The sequence below is a fragment of the Ranitomeya imitator genome, chromosome 3 (genome assembly GCF_032444005.1).
Source record: "Ranitomeya imitator isolate aRanImi1 chromosome 3, aRanImi1.pri, whole genome shotgun sequence".
Classification (NCBI taxonomy): domain Eukaryota; kingdom Metazoa; phylum Chordata; class Amphibia; order Anura; family Dendrobatidae; genus Ranitomeya; species Ranitomeya imitator.
Genome location: NC_091284.1, coordinates 322,102,007 through 322,121,185, shown reverse-complemented (window position 1 = coordinate 322,121,185; position 19,179 = coordinate 322,102,007).

Sequence of the window (19,179 nt, the reverse complement as noted above, 5' to 3'; positions counted from 1 at the left end):
CTTGTAAACAGCCTGGGGACAAATCATTGAACTGTATAAACAAGGGGAAGAGCAATTTTCAGGAATTAAACTCAATTACTTATAGTAGTGACTCCAGAAGACCAAAAACTAATCCTCCAGAGACCTATAGAGGTGAGTCAGTCGGGCAGGAAAGGTAGTTAAAGTCAGAAAGAAGGCAGGCGAGAAGGCATACGAGTAGACAATGAACTATAACTGAATTAGAGCAGTTACTTTTAATTGAGGTCGGGCTCTGCGCTTCAGCTCTAGTGGTAAACCAGGGTCTCAGTAAACGAGGTAGGCTTGGGAGATGGGTGACCAATAGGTGGGTGTATGGAACAATCATGGGAGGGGGTTGTAGTTTTTAACCCAAGGCTGCCAAGTGAGTAAAAATTTTCAATGTGTGCGGGAATCCCAGCTTGACAGTTCTTCCATTCTATAGATATTTTGTACTTTGTTTATCCACTCATTTAAGGTAGGGGGGACGATTGTCTCCAGTGAGTTGAAACCAGGTGCTTTGCAGCTGCTAACAAAAGAGGGAGTAAATCATGTTTTTTGGGTTTAAACACGTTTTTGGGAGCAAAAGTAAAATTTCTTGCGATGTTAGTGCAGCGCCCCAGAGTCCTGGTCGTTGCAGTAATGTCGCTCTGCCACTAAGCGGAGTGATGTTATGTCTGATTGCACTAAAGGAGTTTACCTGACCAAGTATCACAGTCACACATTACACTTCACATTCCGGCCACCAGGAGGAGCAAAAGGCTCTATATACTAGGCCACTCCTCACACTCTGGTAAAACTGGGGGTTGGACAGGAAGTTAGGGAGAAAGCAGCCTGGGAGAGCTCCAGGGAGGACCTGTCAGAAGTGAGTTCCTGACAGGGGCCTAGAAGAAAGGACAGATCGTTGCGGAGCCGCGCCTGCACTACCTTGCGGCGGTATCCAAAGAAAGGACACAAAGCGAAGTATATTGTGGAGGAGTGAGAAACGGGATCAGAGTACGAAGGAGATAGAACCAGAAGGAGTCGTGCCCCTAAGACCGCGGCAACATCCTTCTGAGGCGCGTAGCCGGTGGCCGGAGCACCGAGGAAGTAACAGACTCTACGCATTACTTCAAACAGCGGCAGGACAGTCGATTACAGGTTGGCTGTCTCCCTAAGATCACCTAAGCAGACATCGGAGGCAATCGTGGGAGAGGGGCGACACTAGGGTCCCAGAATAACTCCAGGCCTACCTGTTGTGAATTCTGTTATCGAACTCCCTCCTGTGGTCATGGATGGTACTTCGGCGAGTTCTGTCCATGGACTCCCTCTGGTGGCTGTGGGTGGAGCTGCTGCTTCTGAGGTTCCTTCCACAGGTGACGTAGGTTATTCTTTGGCTGGCTGCTCTATTTAACTCCACTCAGATCGTTACTTCATGCCAGCTGTCAATGTTCTTGTACTGGTTCAGTTCGCACTTGGATCTTTCTGGTGACCTGTCTACTCCAGCAGAAGCTAAGTCCCTGCTAGTTAATTATTTGTTCATTGTTTCCTTGTCCAGCTGGCTATCATGATTTTTCCTTGCTAGCTGGAAGCTCTGGGATGCAGAGTGGCACCTCCGCACCGTGAGTCGGTGCGGAGGTCTTTTTGCACACTCTGCGTGGTCTTTTTGTAGTTTTTTGTGCTGACCGCAAAGATACCTTTCCTATCCTCAGTCTGTTTAGTAAATCTGGCCTCCCTTTGCTGAAACCTGTTTCATTTCTGTGTTTGTGACTTTCATCTTAACTCACAGTCAATATATGTGGGGGGCTGCCTTTTCCTTTGGGGAATTTCTCTGAGGCAAGGTAGGCTTTATTTTCTATCTTTAGGGCTAGTTAGCTCTTAGGCTGTGAAGAGGCGTCTAGGCCTAGTTAGGTACGCTCCACGGCTATTTCTAGTTGTGTGATAGGATTAGGGGTTGCGGTCAGCAGAGTTCCCACTTCCCAGAGCTTGTCCTGTGTGAGTTTAACCATCAGGTCGTTCCGGGTGCTCCTAACCACCAGGTCCATAACACCTACCTGTCATACGGGTGTGTCCTAGCCAGATAAACTGGAGGACGGAGAGAGAAAGAACAGATACGACAGTTGTGAGAAATATCCCGTGGTGCTCAGCAGGGAAGGACTACAACACACAGGTGCTAGAAGGTAGACACAGATTTCCACCTGCAAAGGGATCTCTGGATGTACCTTCGGACCGGCCGGTCTCAGCCAGCCCTGTTAGCAGTGCTCTGGATTGTGGATCCCGAAGCCTTCAGTAAAAGGTAAAGAGACTGCAACCCTGTGTCCTCGTTATTCCTCGCGTTCTGCACCACGCACCATCACCTTTTATTGGACGCCCCTTAGCAGGGTCACGGACTGGGTCTAGCCACCGTGACCACCCCGGACCGAGTACCGCGTGGCCCTGCGTCTGGGGGCGCTCCAACTTGGCGTTATGAACAGGATAAACTTAAGCCTGAAGAATCAGGTCATGTGTGCCTTGGAACTGTGATTGAACTGTGACTTATTGCAAAGACGGTGTATCGCTATTTGCCGCCAAAAATCCGCCATTGCCGCGCCATGTGGAGCACGAGGGGAGGAGCCCTAACTTCGTGGATGGAGACGGCTGGAAAAGAGTGCAGAGCGGGAAGACGCGGTGAGGTGCCGATCCCAGAAGAAGAACCCCAACCCCGACGCCGATCCCAGAAGGAGAACCCCGACCCCAGCGCCGATTCTGGAAGAAGAACCCCGACCCCGGCGCCGATCCCGGAGGAAGAACCCCGACCCCAGCAGGTTAGCAGGGGGAGGGAACAGCCATGTCGGATCCCGGAGGAGCGGAGGCGGCGGCCACAGCTGCGGACTCGGGGGTACTTCCAGATTCCGTGGCAGACGCAGCCACAAACCCGGTATCACCGCTAGATGCCACGGGACTTGCCGCTCCCATCAGCCAGCCGGACACTGCCGCAGCTACAACAGCCATAATGCCCTTCTCCATGCCGTACCTACCAGGAGCCGCCTGGCTCCCACGATATTCTGGAGAATCCCATACGTTCACTGACTTTAAAGAGGGGATTTGTAGCCTGCTTGAGTTTTATCCCTTGACAGAGCCCCAGAAAGTTCATATGATAATCGGCCAACTCTTTGGAGCAGCCTTGAGGGAAGTGAAGTCCTGGCCCGTGGTGGATAAGAGAACTGCGCAACAGGTATTTGCAAAGCTTAAAACCACCTTTGACACCCGTACCGCTACGGAAATTAAATTGACGTTCTATGGGTGCAAGCAGAGGCCGCAGGATAGCTTACGGGACTATGCCCTTAATCTTCAGGAGGCGCTGCGGGCTATCAAGCAAAGTGACCCAGACAGCATGCAAGATGAAGATAAACTCCTGAAGGAGCGGTTCGTCGAAGGGCTCCTGTGCGGTAACCAAAGGGCCCAGCTACACTTCCTGGCTATGCAGAATCCAGACCTGACTTTTGTGCAATGTAAAGATAAAGCCATCCAGGCACTAACAGAGCGACAGCCCAGCCGTGCCACACTTCCCAGGCGTCAAGCCCTCACATACCACCAGGAGGTGGCGCCGGACGCACCTGTTTCCGCTGAGGCCGATGCCCAGACCTTGGAAGACGACTCCCCTGCGGACTGCGCCTCCAGATACAGGAACTGACCAGGAGCATTGCTGCCCTAGCCCGGACCGTCCAATCTCTACAGGAGGCCCCCAAGGAGAAAATCCAGTTGGCTTCCAGACCGGAAGATGTCCCCTGGCAGCGACCAAGGAGAGTCCCGTCGACCAGAGGCAGAGACGACGATCGCTTTCATCGGGATGGACGACCCATCTGCCGCCGCTGCCACCAGGTGGGCCATCTTGCAAGGTACTGTCATTTAAACGAGCAACCCCTGGGGCCGAGGGCCAACCCCCAGGAGTAGAACGGTCGGGCCTGCAGAATTGGAGAGCCAAATACATTGGAGGGCGACCAGTTCTCCCCATCGTGATCGACGGTATCCCCATGAACGCTTTGCTGGACACCGGTTCCCAGGTGACAACTATGCCCTACTGTTAGGATTTGAACCTGCGACTCTTTGTTTGCTAGTCTGTTCCTTTGCTTGGTGAGCTATTTGGAACTTGCTTGACTTCTGCCTGAAACCATATGAACTTCGTCTGAGATAGAGATCATCACCTGCCCTGCTGATTTGTCCCCACCCTGATTGAGCTTGATTGGACCTGCTATATATACCTGGCCCTGTGCAGCTTCCTGTTGCTGAGTATTTTGTGTGCTCAGTCTAACTGAGTGAAGCAATCTCTGAGCTCCTGGTTGGAAGGTGTCTTGCTGGCATCTTTCTGCTTCTTATTGACTTTCTGCTGCTACTACCGTGAACTCCTGCTGCTCATACGGACTTTGTGCACGTGTGATCCAGGCCGGCCCTGGCTCAGGCTGGTCCCTGCATCTGCGGATATATTGAACTGCCACTGCCATATATTGCATCTCCCGAGGTCTTTCCACAGTCCGGTCACTTGTATACATCTGCTTCGGCCACTGACCTTCAGTCCTGTATTGCCAGTAACGTAACAGGATACTCAGCCCAAAAATGGAGGCCGCTGGGGCAGAAACTATGGAGACACGTGTCAGAAAACTGCAGGGTGCAATGTCCAATCTGCACAGCGAACAGATGAATGGAAAAGCACGGATGGACGCATTTATTATACAAAATGACCATAATGTTCAGAATCTCCAACAAACTATCCAAGATTTGCAGAATACGGTACAGGTGTTGACTGTCCGAATTACACAGCTAGAAGGACAAGCTTCCGTCTCAGCGTCTGACAGGCCCCCTAAATTGCCACCGTTTCGTTTTGGAGGTGATCGAGATAAATTTCGTGGATTTTTGAACCAATGCTATCTGTTCTTCGAGACACATCCTAATCAGTTCCCGACCGATAGGTCAAAGGTGTTATGCATCATTATGCTGTTAACCCACAAAGCGATCGCTTGGGCGAATCCTCTGATTGAGACTCGGGACGCACGTTTAGACAATTTGAATGAGTTTATTCGGGCAATGCAGCAGATGTTTGATGACCCAAATCGTGCAGCTACAGCTGAATCAACGTTGTTGGCATTACGACAAGGCAAACGTACCGTCGCAGAATATGCTATGGAGTATAGGAGGTGGGCCGTCGACACTGAATGGAATAATGCAGCAAAAGTAACTTTCTTTAAAAGAGGACTTTCTAGTGCAGTAAAGGACGAACTTGCCCGTGGAGAGACCCCTTCAGATTTGGATGATTTCATCAAACATTGCGTCCGGATTGATACCCGTCTGTCTGAACGACGACAAGAGAAGTGGAATTCCATGAATCGCTCAACAAACTCATATAACCCTTCCCTGCCATCGGTCATCAAAGAAGTGCCTAGCCGGAATCCCCGGGATACAGAATCAGAACCGATGCAAGTAGACGCGATCCAAAGACGAGCGAGTGCAGAACGAAGAGAACAAAGATTTAAAGAGAATCTATGTCTGTACTGCGGGGAAGCTGGACATTTTCTCATTAACTGTCCAAGTCGTCCCACAAGCCGTTCACGAAAAATGGTGGCGGCCATAATGGACCCTAACTCCTCCGACGAGGAGTCTTACATTTCAGAGACTGACTATGCTAAGGATGAGATCCAGTCTATATTATCCATAGCTCCACATGTTAGGAAAGAGAACCGAGAATCGCATTATTTTATAACTAGTAAACTGAAGGTCAACTCCATGTGGATCACCGCATCAGCCATGATCGATTCTGGGGCCAGCGGGACTTTCATGGATTCTGCGTTTGCTCAAAAACACGGCATAGATGTGCAGAAAAGACGTTCACCTATTGTGATGGAGACAGTAGATGGATCTCCACTGAATTCGGGGCCAGTGGGCCATGAGACAGGACTTTTGGAGATCTATATTGAGCCACAGCACCACGAGATGTTGACATTCCTAATTATTTCTTCCCCACATTTTCCCATTATTTTAGGTCTGCCCTGGTTACAGAAGCAAAATCCTTGCATCGACTGGGAGATGAAAAAGATCAGTTTCCCCGTAATGGACGTTCGGGTGGAAGTTCCAAGTGAGTCAACATTAGAAACAGCCCAGAATTCAGAATTACCTCAGCTACCAGCGGTGTATGAAGATTTTCTAGATGTCTGTGACAAGAGGGGGGCGGATACCCTTCCCCCGCATCGACCATACGACTGTCCAATAGAGCTACTCCCGGGGGCGGCTATACCATTTGGAACTATCTACCCTCTAGCAGGTCCTGAACTAAAGGCTCTCAAAGAATTTATTGAAGAAAATCTAAACAAAAAATTCATTCGTCCATCATCCTCTCCCGCTGGAGCTCCAATATTCTTCGTTAAAAAGAAGGATGGAACACTTCGGCCAGTAGTGGACTACAGGGAGCTTAATAAAGTGACGATTAAGAATCGTTATCCCTTACCATTGATCCCGGAACTCCTAGAAAAGGTGCGATGTGCGAAGATCTTCACTAAGTTAGATTTACGTGGGGCATATAACTTAGTACGTATAAGACCTGGGGATGAGTGGAAGACAGCTTTCCGCACCCGATATGGACACTTTGAGAGTCTAGTGATGCCCTTCGGACTTTGCAATGCTCCAGCTACTTTCCAGCACTTGGTGAATGATATTTTCCGAGACCTGTTGGACCAGTTCATGGTCGTTTATCTAGATGACATCCTGATTTTTTCTAACTCTGTGGAAGAACATCAGACGCACATAAGACGAGTGCTAGAACGTTTAAGAGAGAATTCATTGTATATTAAATTAGAAAAATGTGAATTCCATCGAGAAGAGATCCAGTTCCTCGGATACATCATTTCACCTCAAGGATTACGGATGGATGCTAAGAAAACGCAAGCTATCACCGAGTGGCCTATCCCTACAAATGTGAAAGAGGTCCAGCGTTTTGTGGGGTTCGCCAACTTTTACAGACGTTTTATTAAAAAAATTTCAGAAATTGTAGCACCCATCACGCAACTGACAAAAAAAGGAGCAAATTTCATCTGGACTCCACAGGCGCAAGAAGCATTCTCTCGTTTAAAAATGAAATTCACGACGGCTCCCATATTACGCCATCCTGAACCAGAATTGGCATTCATCATTGAGGTGGATGCCTCAGATTGTGCGGTCGGTGCTATCCTCTCTCAGAGGACAGGGGAAAAGAAGTTGCTGCATCCATGTGCATTTTTCTCACAACGTATGTCCTTAGCCGAAAAGAACTATGACGTGGGTAATAAAGAATTGCTCGCCATTATATCAGCATTCAAAGAGTGGAGACATCATCTTCAAGGGGCTGCACAGCAAATTTTGGTGTTGACTGATCATCGCAATCTAGAGTTTATCAGGTCTGCAAAATGTCTCTCTCCTCGGCAGACCCTTTGGAGTCTGTTTCTGAATCAGTTTAATTTTGTAATTTCATATCGACCAGGCTCCCGCAACAAGAAGGCAGACGCATTATCCCGAATGTTTTCAAGTGATGTTAACCTCGTAACAAAACCCAAGCCTATTGTGGCCGATACTAAAATCGTGGGAGTAATACATGATGGAGATTTGCTGGAAGATCTGAAAGCAGCATACGAAACAGACTCTTTTCTATCACGTCCATCAGGGGACGTACACCTATTTTTCAAAAATCAAGTATGGACTGATGGTCGACGACTATATGTGCCAGAAGCAGCTCGGTTAAAAGTTCTACAACTAGTGCACGACTCTAAAGTTGCAGGGCATAAAGGGGTACAGAAAACGCAGGAGTTTTTGTCACGTTTCTTTCGGTGGCCGAACTTTCAAGAAGATGTGAAGAAGTACGTTAAGTCTTGTGACATCTGTGCCAGACATAAGACCCCACGTGTATCTCCTATGGGACTACTGCAGCCTCTTGCCATTCCAACACGGCCATGGGGATCGATTTCAATGGACTTCATAGTGGATCTACCTGATTCCAAGGGAAAGACATCCATTCTGGTAGTAGTGGATCGACTTACGAAAGCAGCGCATTTTATCCCGTGTACAGGTCTGCCTTCAGCAAAAGATACAGCTGATCTGATAATTTGCAATGTTTTTCGTCTCCACGGAGTGCCAGATGAAGTCGTCTCAGATCGAGGTGTACAATTTACATCTAAATTTTGGCGCAGTCTGTGCTCAGCACTAGACATCAAGGTACGATTGTCAACCGCTTATCATCCGCAATCTAACGGTCAAACAGAACGTACGAATCAGACGCTGGAGCAGTATCTTCGTTGCTACATTTGCCATCTGCAAGATGACTGGGTAGATTTGTTGCCATTTGCGGAGTTTTCATACAACAATTCACAGAATGCCTCTACGAAACAGACGGCATTTTTTGCAAATCTTGGATATCATCCAAACATCCTTCCCAAGAATCCTGTGGCGCCATTAATACCAGCAGTCGCAGAAAGAATCTCTCTCCTACAAAAAAATCTGAATGTCCTGAAAGACACATTAAGGGAAGCTCAGGAGAAATATAAAAAAGCTGCTGACAAGTATCGTAGACCCACTCCCACGTTTAGGATTGGAGATCGAGTGTGGTTATCCACTAAGAATTTGAAACTGAAGATTCCTTCTCCTAAATTAGGACAGAAGTTTGTGGGACCATACAAAATCAATAAGATTGTGAGTCCATTGGCTGTTCGTTTACAGCTACCAAAATCAATGAAGATTCATCCCGTATTCCACGTGTCTTTGTTGAAAGCCACCACAGCCAATCCATTCCCAGAGTGATCCCCTCCGCCTCCTGATTCAATTGAAGTGGACGGACAGGAGCAGTTTGTGGTGGAGAAGATCTTGGATTCTCGAATTCATAGAAATGGTTTACAATATTTGATCAAATGGCAGGGCTACGACACGGAAGAAAATTCATGGGAACCGGTAGGCAATGTCAATGCTCCCCGTTTGATTAGACAATTTCATCAGCGGCATCCTGCAAAGCCTGGGCAAGTTGCGTCCAGAGGCCGCCATTAAGAGGGGAATATTGTTAGGATATGAACCTGCGACTCTTTGTTTGCTAGTCTGTTCCTTTGCTTGGTGAGCTATTTGGAACTTGCTTGACTTCTGCCTGAAACCATATGAACTTCGTCTGAGATAGAGATCATCACCTGCCCTGCTGATTTGTCCCCACCCTGATTGAGCTTGATTGGACCTGCTATATATACCTGGCCCTGTGCAGCTTCCTGTTGCTGAGTATTTTGTGTACTCAGTCTAACTGAGTGAAGCAAACTCTGAGCTCCTGGTTGGAAGGTGTCTTGCTGGCATCTTTCTGCTCCTTATTGACTTTCTGCTGCTACTACCCTGAACTCCTGCTGCTCATACGGACTTTGTGCACGTGTGTGATCCAGGCCGGCCCTGGCTCGGGCTGGTCCCTGCATCTGCGGATATATTGAACTGCCACTGCCATATATTGCATCTCCCGAGGTCTTTCCACAGTCCGGTCACTTGTATACATCTGCTTCGGCCACTGACCTTCAGTCCTGTATCGCCAGTAACGTGACACCTACATTCTTTATAGACGTTATTGGGAGGATACCGACATCACCCGCGGCCCCGATGATGATTTTACCATAATAGCTAGCAATGGTCAGCCACTGCCGCAAGTGGGGTATAAAGAGGTCACCATTAAGGTGGGGCGGGTAGAATTGAAGGCCCAGGGAATTGTCATTGTTGATATTGACCGACGTGAATGTAACCCCATGATGACTATCGGTACTAATGTCATAGAAAATTGTCTTGCCGAAGTTATTGTCTTGTTGCAGCAGGTAGCAGAGACAGCTGGTTACAGTGAACAACGTGCCCTGCAGAAAGAAATCAGAGCCCTAATGCGGAGACAGCAGGTGGAGCTGACTGGTGGTGAGATTGGCCGGGTCACAGTGAGTGATTCGAACCCCATTGCAATACCCCCCAGGAGTGAAATGTTAATATGGTGTCGGGCAGCCATAGGTCTCGGGGGCAAAGACTATCAGGCCCTGGTAGAACCTTTGTATTCAGATAATAGGCCTACCCTCCTGACAGCCAGAGGGGTGGTTGACGTCCGCAAGGGGAGGGTGTCAGTACGTGTTCTTAACTGTGGGGAGGAAGAAGTCCACCTAACCAAATATGTCACACTTGCCAAGCTGTTTACTGTTAATAACAGCGTGATACAGGCACCCGGGCCCTTGGTTCCGTCCGATCCGGCGGAGGACAACGGCTCTGCGGGGCAATCGAAAGAATGGTGTTAAGAATTACATGTGGGCACTGATTCTACTCCATCTCACCAGATACAGGGGGCCTACAGGGTGGTTCACGAGTATGAGCGGGTATTCAGCGAGCACCCCCTTGATTTCGGGCGGGTAAAAGGGATTCAACACCATATTTCCACAGGAGATCACCCACCCATAAAAGAGAGATACCGTACTGTACCCCCAGCTCATTATCAGTGTGCCAAGGACATGTTACGGGAGATGAAGGAGGCTGGGGTAGTGAGAGACAGCTGTAGCCCCTGGGCAGCTCCATTAGTTCTCGTTAGGAAGAAAGATGGCACCATGAGGATGTGTGTGGATTATAGGCAACTAAACCGCATTACACATAAGGATGCATACCCCCTGCCTAGGATAGAGGAGTCCTTGGCTGCTTTAAAGTCTGCTAACTACTTCTCTACCTTGGATCTCACCAGTGGGTACTGGCAGTTTCCCGTGGCAATGGAGGACAAGGAAAAGACGGCCTTCACGACGCCAATGGGGCTCTGCGAGTTCAACTACATGCCCTTCGGATTGTGTAACGCCCCGGGGACGTTCCAGAGGATGATGGAGTGCTGCCTGGGACACAAGAACTTTGAGACTGTGCTGCTGTATATGGACGATGTCATTGTCTTCTCCAAGACCTATGAAGACCATTTGAAGCACCTGGCCGAGGTGTTTGAAGCTCTGTCCAACTTTGGCTTAAAGGTGAAACCGTCCAAATGCCATCTGCTGAAACCTAATGTGGAGTACCTGGGCCATGTGGTGAGTGCCGAAGGAGTGGCCCCAGACCCCGACAAGGTCACGGTGATAAAGGACTGTCCGCAGCCCGGTAACATGCACAAAGTCCGACAGTTCCTCGGGTTGGTGGGCTACTACCGGAGGTTTATCAAGGACTTCACCAAGAAGGCCGCACCGTTGCAAGACCTGTTGGTGGGCCAACCCAAGAAACCCAAGGGTAAGAATACCCCGTTTGATTGGAACGACGGACTGGAAATATCATTCACCTGTTTAAAGTCGGCGCTGACGGGAGAAGAGGTACTAGCCTACCCTGAATATGACCAACCGTTTGTATTGTATACGGATGCCAGCAACGTGGGGTTGGGAGCTGTGCTGTCCCAGGTCCAGAAGGGCAAGGAAAGAGTAATCGCTTACGCCAGCAGGAAACTTCGCCCCACTGAAAGGAACCCTGACAACTACAGTTCCTTTAAGCTGGAATTCCTTGCTGTTGTTTGGGCCGTGACGGAGAGGTTCAAGCACTACCTGGCCTCAGCGAAATTCACCGTCTTCACGGATAATAATCCGCTAACGCACTTGGACACAGGAAAACTCGGTGCCTTGGAGCAGCGGTGGATGGCCCGGTTGTCCAATTACGACTTCACCATCAAGTACCGGGCGGGGCACAAGAATGCGAATGCCGATGCATTGTCCCGGATGCCTCACTTGCCTGAAACGGGGGAAGATCTGTTGTGAATTCTGTTGTCGAACTCCCTCCTTTGGTCGTGAATGGTACTTCGGCGAATTCAGTCTATGGGCTCCCTCTGGTGGCTATGTGTGAAGCTGCTGCTTCTGATGTTCCTTACACAGGTGACGTGGTTTATCCTTTGGTTGGCTTCTCTATTTAACTCCACTCAGATCGTTACTCCATGCCAGCTGTCAATGTTTTAGCATTGGTTCAGTTCGCTCCTGGATCTGCCTGGTGACCTGTCTTCTCCTGCAGAAGCTAAGTTCCTTATTGTTATTTTTGCTCATTGTTTCTTTGTCCGGCTGGTTATCCTGATTTTGTCTTGCTAGCTGGAAGCTCTGGGATGCAGAGTGGCACCCCCCGCACCGTGAGTCGGTGCGGAGGACCCTTTTGCACACTCTGCGTGGTCTTTTGTAGGTTTTTGTGCTGACCGCAAAGATTCCTTTCCTATCCTCTGTCTATTTAGTAAGTCTGGCCTCCCTTTGCTGAAACCTATTTCATTTCTGCGTTTGTGACTTTCATCTTTACTCACAGTCATTATATGTAGGGGGCTGCCTATTCCTTTGGGGAATTTCTCTGAGGCAAGGTAGGCTTTATTTTCTTCTCTAGGGCTAGCTAGCTCTGAGGCTGTGACGAGGCGCCAAGGGAGAGTCAGGAGCGCTCCACGGCTATTTTTAGTGTGTGCGATAGGATTAGGGCTTGCGGTCAGCAGAGCTCCCACATCCCAGAGCTTGTCCTGTATGAGTTTAACTATCAGGTCGGGTGCTCCTAACCACCAGGTCATAACAAAGATCCAGAAGCATTTGAAGAGGTAGAGCTGCCCGCTTTCCATTGCCCCAAGACAACCCAGTGTTCCCATCAGGTGGAGAACAGGTGCAGGAATCAACAGGGCGCCCCGTTGGATCCCCTGCCCCATCACGGGTGGACAGAGAACCAGGATGGCGACCCTGCGTTCCGTCGGGTGAAAGAGCTACTGACGCAGGAAGGTTTGCTGTTATGACCTGGTGGTTAAGAGGCCACACTGATATGACCTGGTGGCTAAAACGCAACATGGAGCGAGCTCTGAGAAGTTGGTATCTCTACTGACCGCAGTCCCTAATCCTAACAACAACACTAGAAATAGCCGTGGGAAGTTCATGACTCTCCCTAGACACCTCTTCACAGCCTAAGAAATAACTACCCCTAAAGAAGGAAATAGAAAGCTATCTTGCCTCAGAGAAAACCCCCAAAAGGAAAGATAGCCCCCCACAAATATTGACTGTGAATGGAGAGGGAAATGACGTACAAAGAAATGAAATCAGAATTCAGCAAAGGAGGCCAATACTAAACTAGATAGACAGAGAGAAAAGGATACTATGCGGTCAGTATAAAAACTACAAAATCCACGCAGAGTTTACAAAAATGAACTCCACACCGACTCACGGTGTGGAGGGGCAAATCTGCTTTCCCAGAGCTTCCAGCTAGCCTGAATAACACATAGTGACAAGCTGGACAAAAAGAGACATATTTGCAAAGCAATAGAGTCCAAACAAATGGACAAACAAAAACTAGCAAAAACTTATCTTTTGCAGACAAGGACTGGCCATATGAGAATTCCAAGGAAAGAACCAAATCCAACCAAGAACATTGACAGCAGGCATGGACTAAAGCCCAGAGCAGGTTTAAATAACAAACCCAGGCAAGGCGATTAGTGAAGGCAGCTGCTACAGCTACCTAAAGGAGCAGCAGTTCCACTCGAAACCACCAGAGGGAGCCCAAGGGCAGAACTCACAAAAATACCATTAGCAACCACAGAAGGGAGCTCCAGAATGGAATTCACAACAGTACCCCCCCCCCCTTGAGGAGGGGCCACCGAACCCTCACCAGAGCTCCCAGGCCGATCAGGATGAGCCAAATGGAAAGCACGAACCAAATCGGCAGCATGAACATCGGAGGCAACAACCCAAGAATTATCATCCTGGCCATAACCCTTCCACTTGACCAGATACTGAAGCTTCCGCCTCGAAAAACGAGAATCCAAAATCTTCTCCACCACATATTCCAATTCCCCCTCAACCAACACCGGAGCAGGAGGATCAACGGAACCATAGGTACCACATATCTCCGCAACAAGGATCTATGGAACACATTATGAATGGAAAAGGAAGCTGGAAGGGCCAAACGAAAAGACACTGGATTGATAATTTCAGAAACCTTACAGGGCCCAATAAAGCGAGGCTTGAACTTAGGGGAAGAAACCTTCATAGGAACATGACGAGAAGACAACAAGACCAAATCACCAACACGAAGCCAGGGACCAACACACCGACGACGGTTAGCAAAACGTTGAGCCTTTTCCTGAGACAACGTCAAATTGTCCACCACATGAGTCCAAATTTGCTGCAACCTCTCCACCACGGAATCCACACCAGGACAGTCAGAAGGCTCAAGCTGCCCTGAAGAAAAACGAGGATGAAAACCAAAGTTACAAAAGAAAGGGGAAACCAAGGTAGCAGAACTAGCCCGATTATTAAGGGCAAACTCGGCCAACGGCAAAAAGGTCACCCAATCATCCTGATCAGCAGACACGAAGCATCTCAAATAGGTTTCCAAGGTCTCATTGGTTCGCTCCGTTTGGCCATTTGTCTGAGGATGGAATGCTGAAGAAAAAGACAAATCAATGCCCATTCTAGCACAAAAGGACCGCCAAAACCTAGAAACGAACTGGGAACCTCTGTCAGACACAATATTCTCCGGAATACCATGCAAACGAACCACATGCTGAAAAAATAATGGAACCAAATCAGAGGAGGAATGCAACTTAGGCAACGGCACCAAATGGACCATCTTAGAAAACCGGTCACAAACCACCCAGATGAAAGACATCTTCTGAGAGACAGGAAGATCAGAAATAAAATCCATGGAAATATGCATCCAGGGCCTCTCAGGAATAGGCAAAGGCAAAAGCAACCCGCTGGCACGGGAACAGCAAGGCATAGCCCGAGCACAGGTCCCACAGGACTGCACAAACGAACGCACATCCCGCGACAAGGATGGCCACCAAAACGACCTAGCCACCAAATCTCTGGTACCGAAAATCCCAGAGTGACCAGCCAACACCGAACAATGAACCTCAGAAATTACCCTACTAGTCCATCTATCAGGAACAAACAATTTCTCCACAGGACAGCGGTCAGGTTTATCAGCCTGAAACTCCTGAAGTACCCACCGCAAATCAGGGGAGATGTCTTATGATTTGGTAATTCAGTACCACAATGGACATAGAAGTCAGAGCACATACAGTGACCTGACTATAACCCAAAAACATAGAACGAGCTCTGAGACGTGGGAACTCTGCTGACCGCAATCCCTAATCCTCTCCAACCACACTAGAGGTAGCCGTGGATTGCGCCTAACGCTCCCTATGCAACTCGGCACAGCCTGAGAAACTAGCTAGCCTGAAGATAGAAAATAAGCCTACCTTGCCTCAGAGAAATACCCCAAAGGAAAAGGCAGCCCCCACATATAATGACTGTGAGTTAAGATGAAAAGACAAACGTAGAGATGAAATAGATTTAGCACAGTGAGGCCCGACTTTCTAAACAGAGCGAGGATAGGAAAGGTAACTTTGCGGTCAACACAAAACCCTACAAACAACCACGCAAAGGGGGCAAAAAGACCCTCCGTACCGAACTAACGGCACGGAGGTACACCCTCTGCGTCCCAGAGCTTCCAGCAAGCAAGAAAAAACAAATAAGCAAGCTGGACAGAAAAAAGCAGCAAACAAAATAACAAAAGCGGAACTTAGCTATGCAGAGCAGCAGGCCACAGGAACGATCCAGGAGGAAACAGATCCAATACTAGAACATTGACTGGAGGCCAGGATCAAAGCACTAGGTGGAGTTAAATAGAGCAGCACCTAACAACTTCACCACATCACCTGAGGAAGGAAACTCAGAAGCCGCAGTACCACTCTCCTCCACCAACGGAAGCTCATAGAGAGAATCAGCCGATGTACCACTTGTGACCACAGGAGGGAGCTCTGCCACAGAATTCACAACAGTACCCCCCCCTTGAGGAGGGGTCACCGAACCCTCACCAGAGCCCCCAGGACGACCAGGATGAGCCATATGAAAGGCACGAACAAGATCGGGAGCATGGACATCAGAGGCAAAGACCCAGGAATTATCTTCCTGAGCATAACCCTTCCACTTAACCAGATACTGGAGTTTCCGTCTCGAAACACGAGAATCCAAAATCTTCTCCACAATATACTCCAACTCCCCCTCCACCAAAACTGGGGCAGGAGGATCAACAGATGGAACCATAGGTGCCACGTATCTCCGCAACAATGACCTATGGAATACGTTATGAATGGAAAAAGAATCTGGAAGGGTCAGACGAAAAGACACAGGATTAAGAACCTCAGAAATCCTATACGGACCAATGAAACGAGGTTTAAACTTAGGAGAGGAAACCTTCATAGGAATATGATGAGAAGACAACCAAACCAAATCCCCAACACGAAGTCGGGGACCCACACAGCGTCTGCGATTAGCGAAACGTTGAGCCTTCTCCTGGGACAAGGTCAAATTGTCCACTACATGAGTCCAAATCTGCTGCAACCTGTCCACCACAGTATCCACACCAGGACAGTCCGAAGACTCAACCTGCCCTGAAGAGAAACGAGGATGGAACCCAGAGTTGCAGAAAAACGGCGAAACCAAGGTAGCCGAGCTGGCCCGATTATTAAGGGCGAACTCAGCCAAAGGCAAAAAGGACACCCAGTCATCCTGATCAGCAGAAACAAAGCATCTCAGATATGTTTCCAAGGTCTGATTGGTTCGTTCGGTCTGGCCATTAGTCTGAGGATGGAAAGCCGAGGAAAAAGACAAGTCAATGCCCATCCTAGCACAAAAGGCTCGCCAAAACCTCGAAACAAACTGGGAACCTCTGTCAGAAACGATATTCTCTGGAATGCCATGTAAACGAACCACATGCTGGAAGAACAATGGCACCAAATCAGAGGAGGAAGGTAATTTAGACAAGGGTACCAAATGGACCATCTTAGAGAAGCGATCACAAACCACCCAAATGACTGACATTTTTTGAGAGACGGGAAGATCTGAAATAAAATCCATAGAGATATGTGTCCAAGGCCTCTTTGGGACCGGCAAGGGCAAAAGCAACCCACTGGCACGAGAACAGCAGGGCTTAGCCCGAGCACAAATCCCACAGGACTGCACAAAAGAACGCACATCCCGCGACAGAGATGGCCACCAAAAGGATCTAGCCACTAACTCTCTGGTACCAAAGATTCCAGGATGACCAGCCAACACCGAACAATGAACCTCAGAGATAACCTTATTCGTCCACCTATCAGGGACAAACAGTTTCTCCGCTGGGCAACGATCAGGTTTATTAGCCTGAAATTTTTGCAGCACCCGCCGCAAATCAGGGGAGATGGCAGACACAATTACTCCCTCTTTGAGAATACCCGCCGGCTCAGATAAACCCGGAGAGTCGGGCACAAAACTCCTAGACAGGGCATCCGCCTTCACATTTTTAGAGCCCGGAAGGTACGAAATCACAAAGTCAAAACGGGCAAAAAACAGCGACCAACGAGCTTGTCTAGGATTCAACCGCTTGGCAGACTCGAGATAAGTCAAGTTCTTATGATCAATCAAGACCACCACGCGATGCTTAGCTCCTTCAAGCCAATGACGCCACTCCTCGAATGCCCACTTCATGGCCAGCAACTCTCGATTGCCAACATCATAATTTCGCTCAGCAGGCGAAAACTTCCTGGAAAAGAAGGCGCATGGTTTCATCACCGAGCAATCAGAACTTCTCTGCGACAAAACAGCCCCTGCTCCAATCTCAGAAGCATCAACCTCGACCTGGAATGGAAGCGAAACATCTGGTTGACACAACACAGGGGCAGAAGAAAAACGACGCTTCAACTCTTGAAAAGCTTCCACAGCAGCAGAAGACCAATTGACCACATCAGCACCCTTCTTGGTCAAATCGGTCAATGGTTTAGCAATACTAGAAAAATTGCAGATGAAGCGACGATAAAAATTAACAAAGCCCAGGAACTTTTGCAGACTTTTCAGAGATGTCGGCTGAGTCCAATCATGGATGGCTTGGACCTTAACAGGGTCCATCTCGATAGTAGAAGGGGAAAAAATTAACCCCAAAAATGAAACCTTCTGAACACCAAAGAGACACTTTGATCCCTTCACAAACAAAGAATTAGCACGCAGGACCTGAAAAACTGTTCTGACCTGCTTCACATGAGACTCCCCATCATCCGAGAAGATCAAAATATCATCCAAGTATACAATCAGGAATTTATCCAGGTACTCTCGGAAGATGTCATGCATAGGGTTGAGCGAAACGGGTCGAACATTTTCAAAAGTCGCCGACTTTTGGCGAAGTCGAGTTTCATGAAACCCGATCCGACCCCTGTGCGTGGTCGGCCATGCGGTACGCGACTTTCGCGCCAAAGTCGCGTTTCAATGACGCGAAAAGCGCCATTTCTCAGCCAATGAAGGTAAACGCAGAGTGTGGGCAGCGTGATGACATAGGTCCTGGTCCCCACCATCTTAGAGAAGGGCATTGCAGTGATTGGCTTGCTGTCTGCGGCGTCACAGGGGCTATAAAGGGGAGTTCCCGCCGACCGCCATGTTACTGCTGCTGATCTGAGCTTAGGGAGAGGTTGCTGCCGCTTCGTCAGAAGCAGGGATAGCGTTAGGCAGGGTCCATTAACCACAAAACCGCTTGTGCTGTAGCGATTTCCACTGCCCAACACCACCTTCGGTGTGCAGGGACAGTGGAAGCTCCTTTTTTTTTTTTTTTTCCTCAGCGCTGTAGCTCATTGGGCCGCCCTAGAAGGCTCCCTGATAGCTGCATTGCTGTGTGTACGCCGCTGTGCAAACCAACTGCTTTTTTCAAAGCACAAATCCTCTTGTTCCTTCCTTTCTGCACAGCTATCTTGTTTGTTTGTCCACACTTTTTATTTAATTTGTGCATCAGTCCACTCCTTATTGCTGCCTGCCATACCTGGCTGAGATTACTGCAGGGAGATAGTAATTGAAGGACAGTTCCTTTTTTTTTTTTTTTTTTTTTTGGTGGGAGATTAAGATTGACATTTCTGCTAGAGTGCCATCTCTGTCTGTGTCATCTCTCACTCAGTGGGCCATAGAAAGCCTATTTATTTTTTTGCTTGATTTGGGTTCCAAAATCTACCAGAAAAAATCACAACATCAATCAGTGGGAGAAAAATATTGGCCTCAGGGCTTGTGTGCCACTCCTTACTCCTGTGTGTGCCATCTCTCACTCAGTGGGCCATAGAAAGCCTATTATTTTTTTTGCTTGATTTGGGTTCTAAATTCTACCTGAAAAAATCAATAAATCAATCAGTGGGAGATTAATATTGGCCTTTGGGCTTGTGTGCCAGTCCTAAGCGTGCCATCTCTC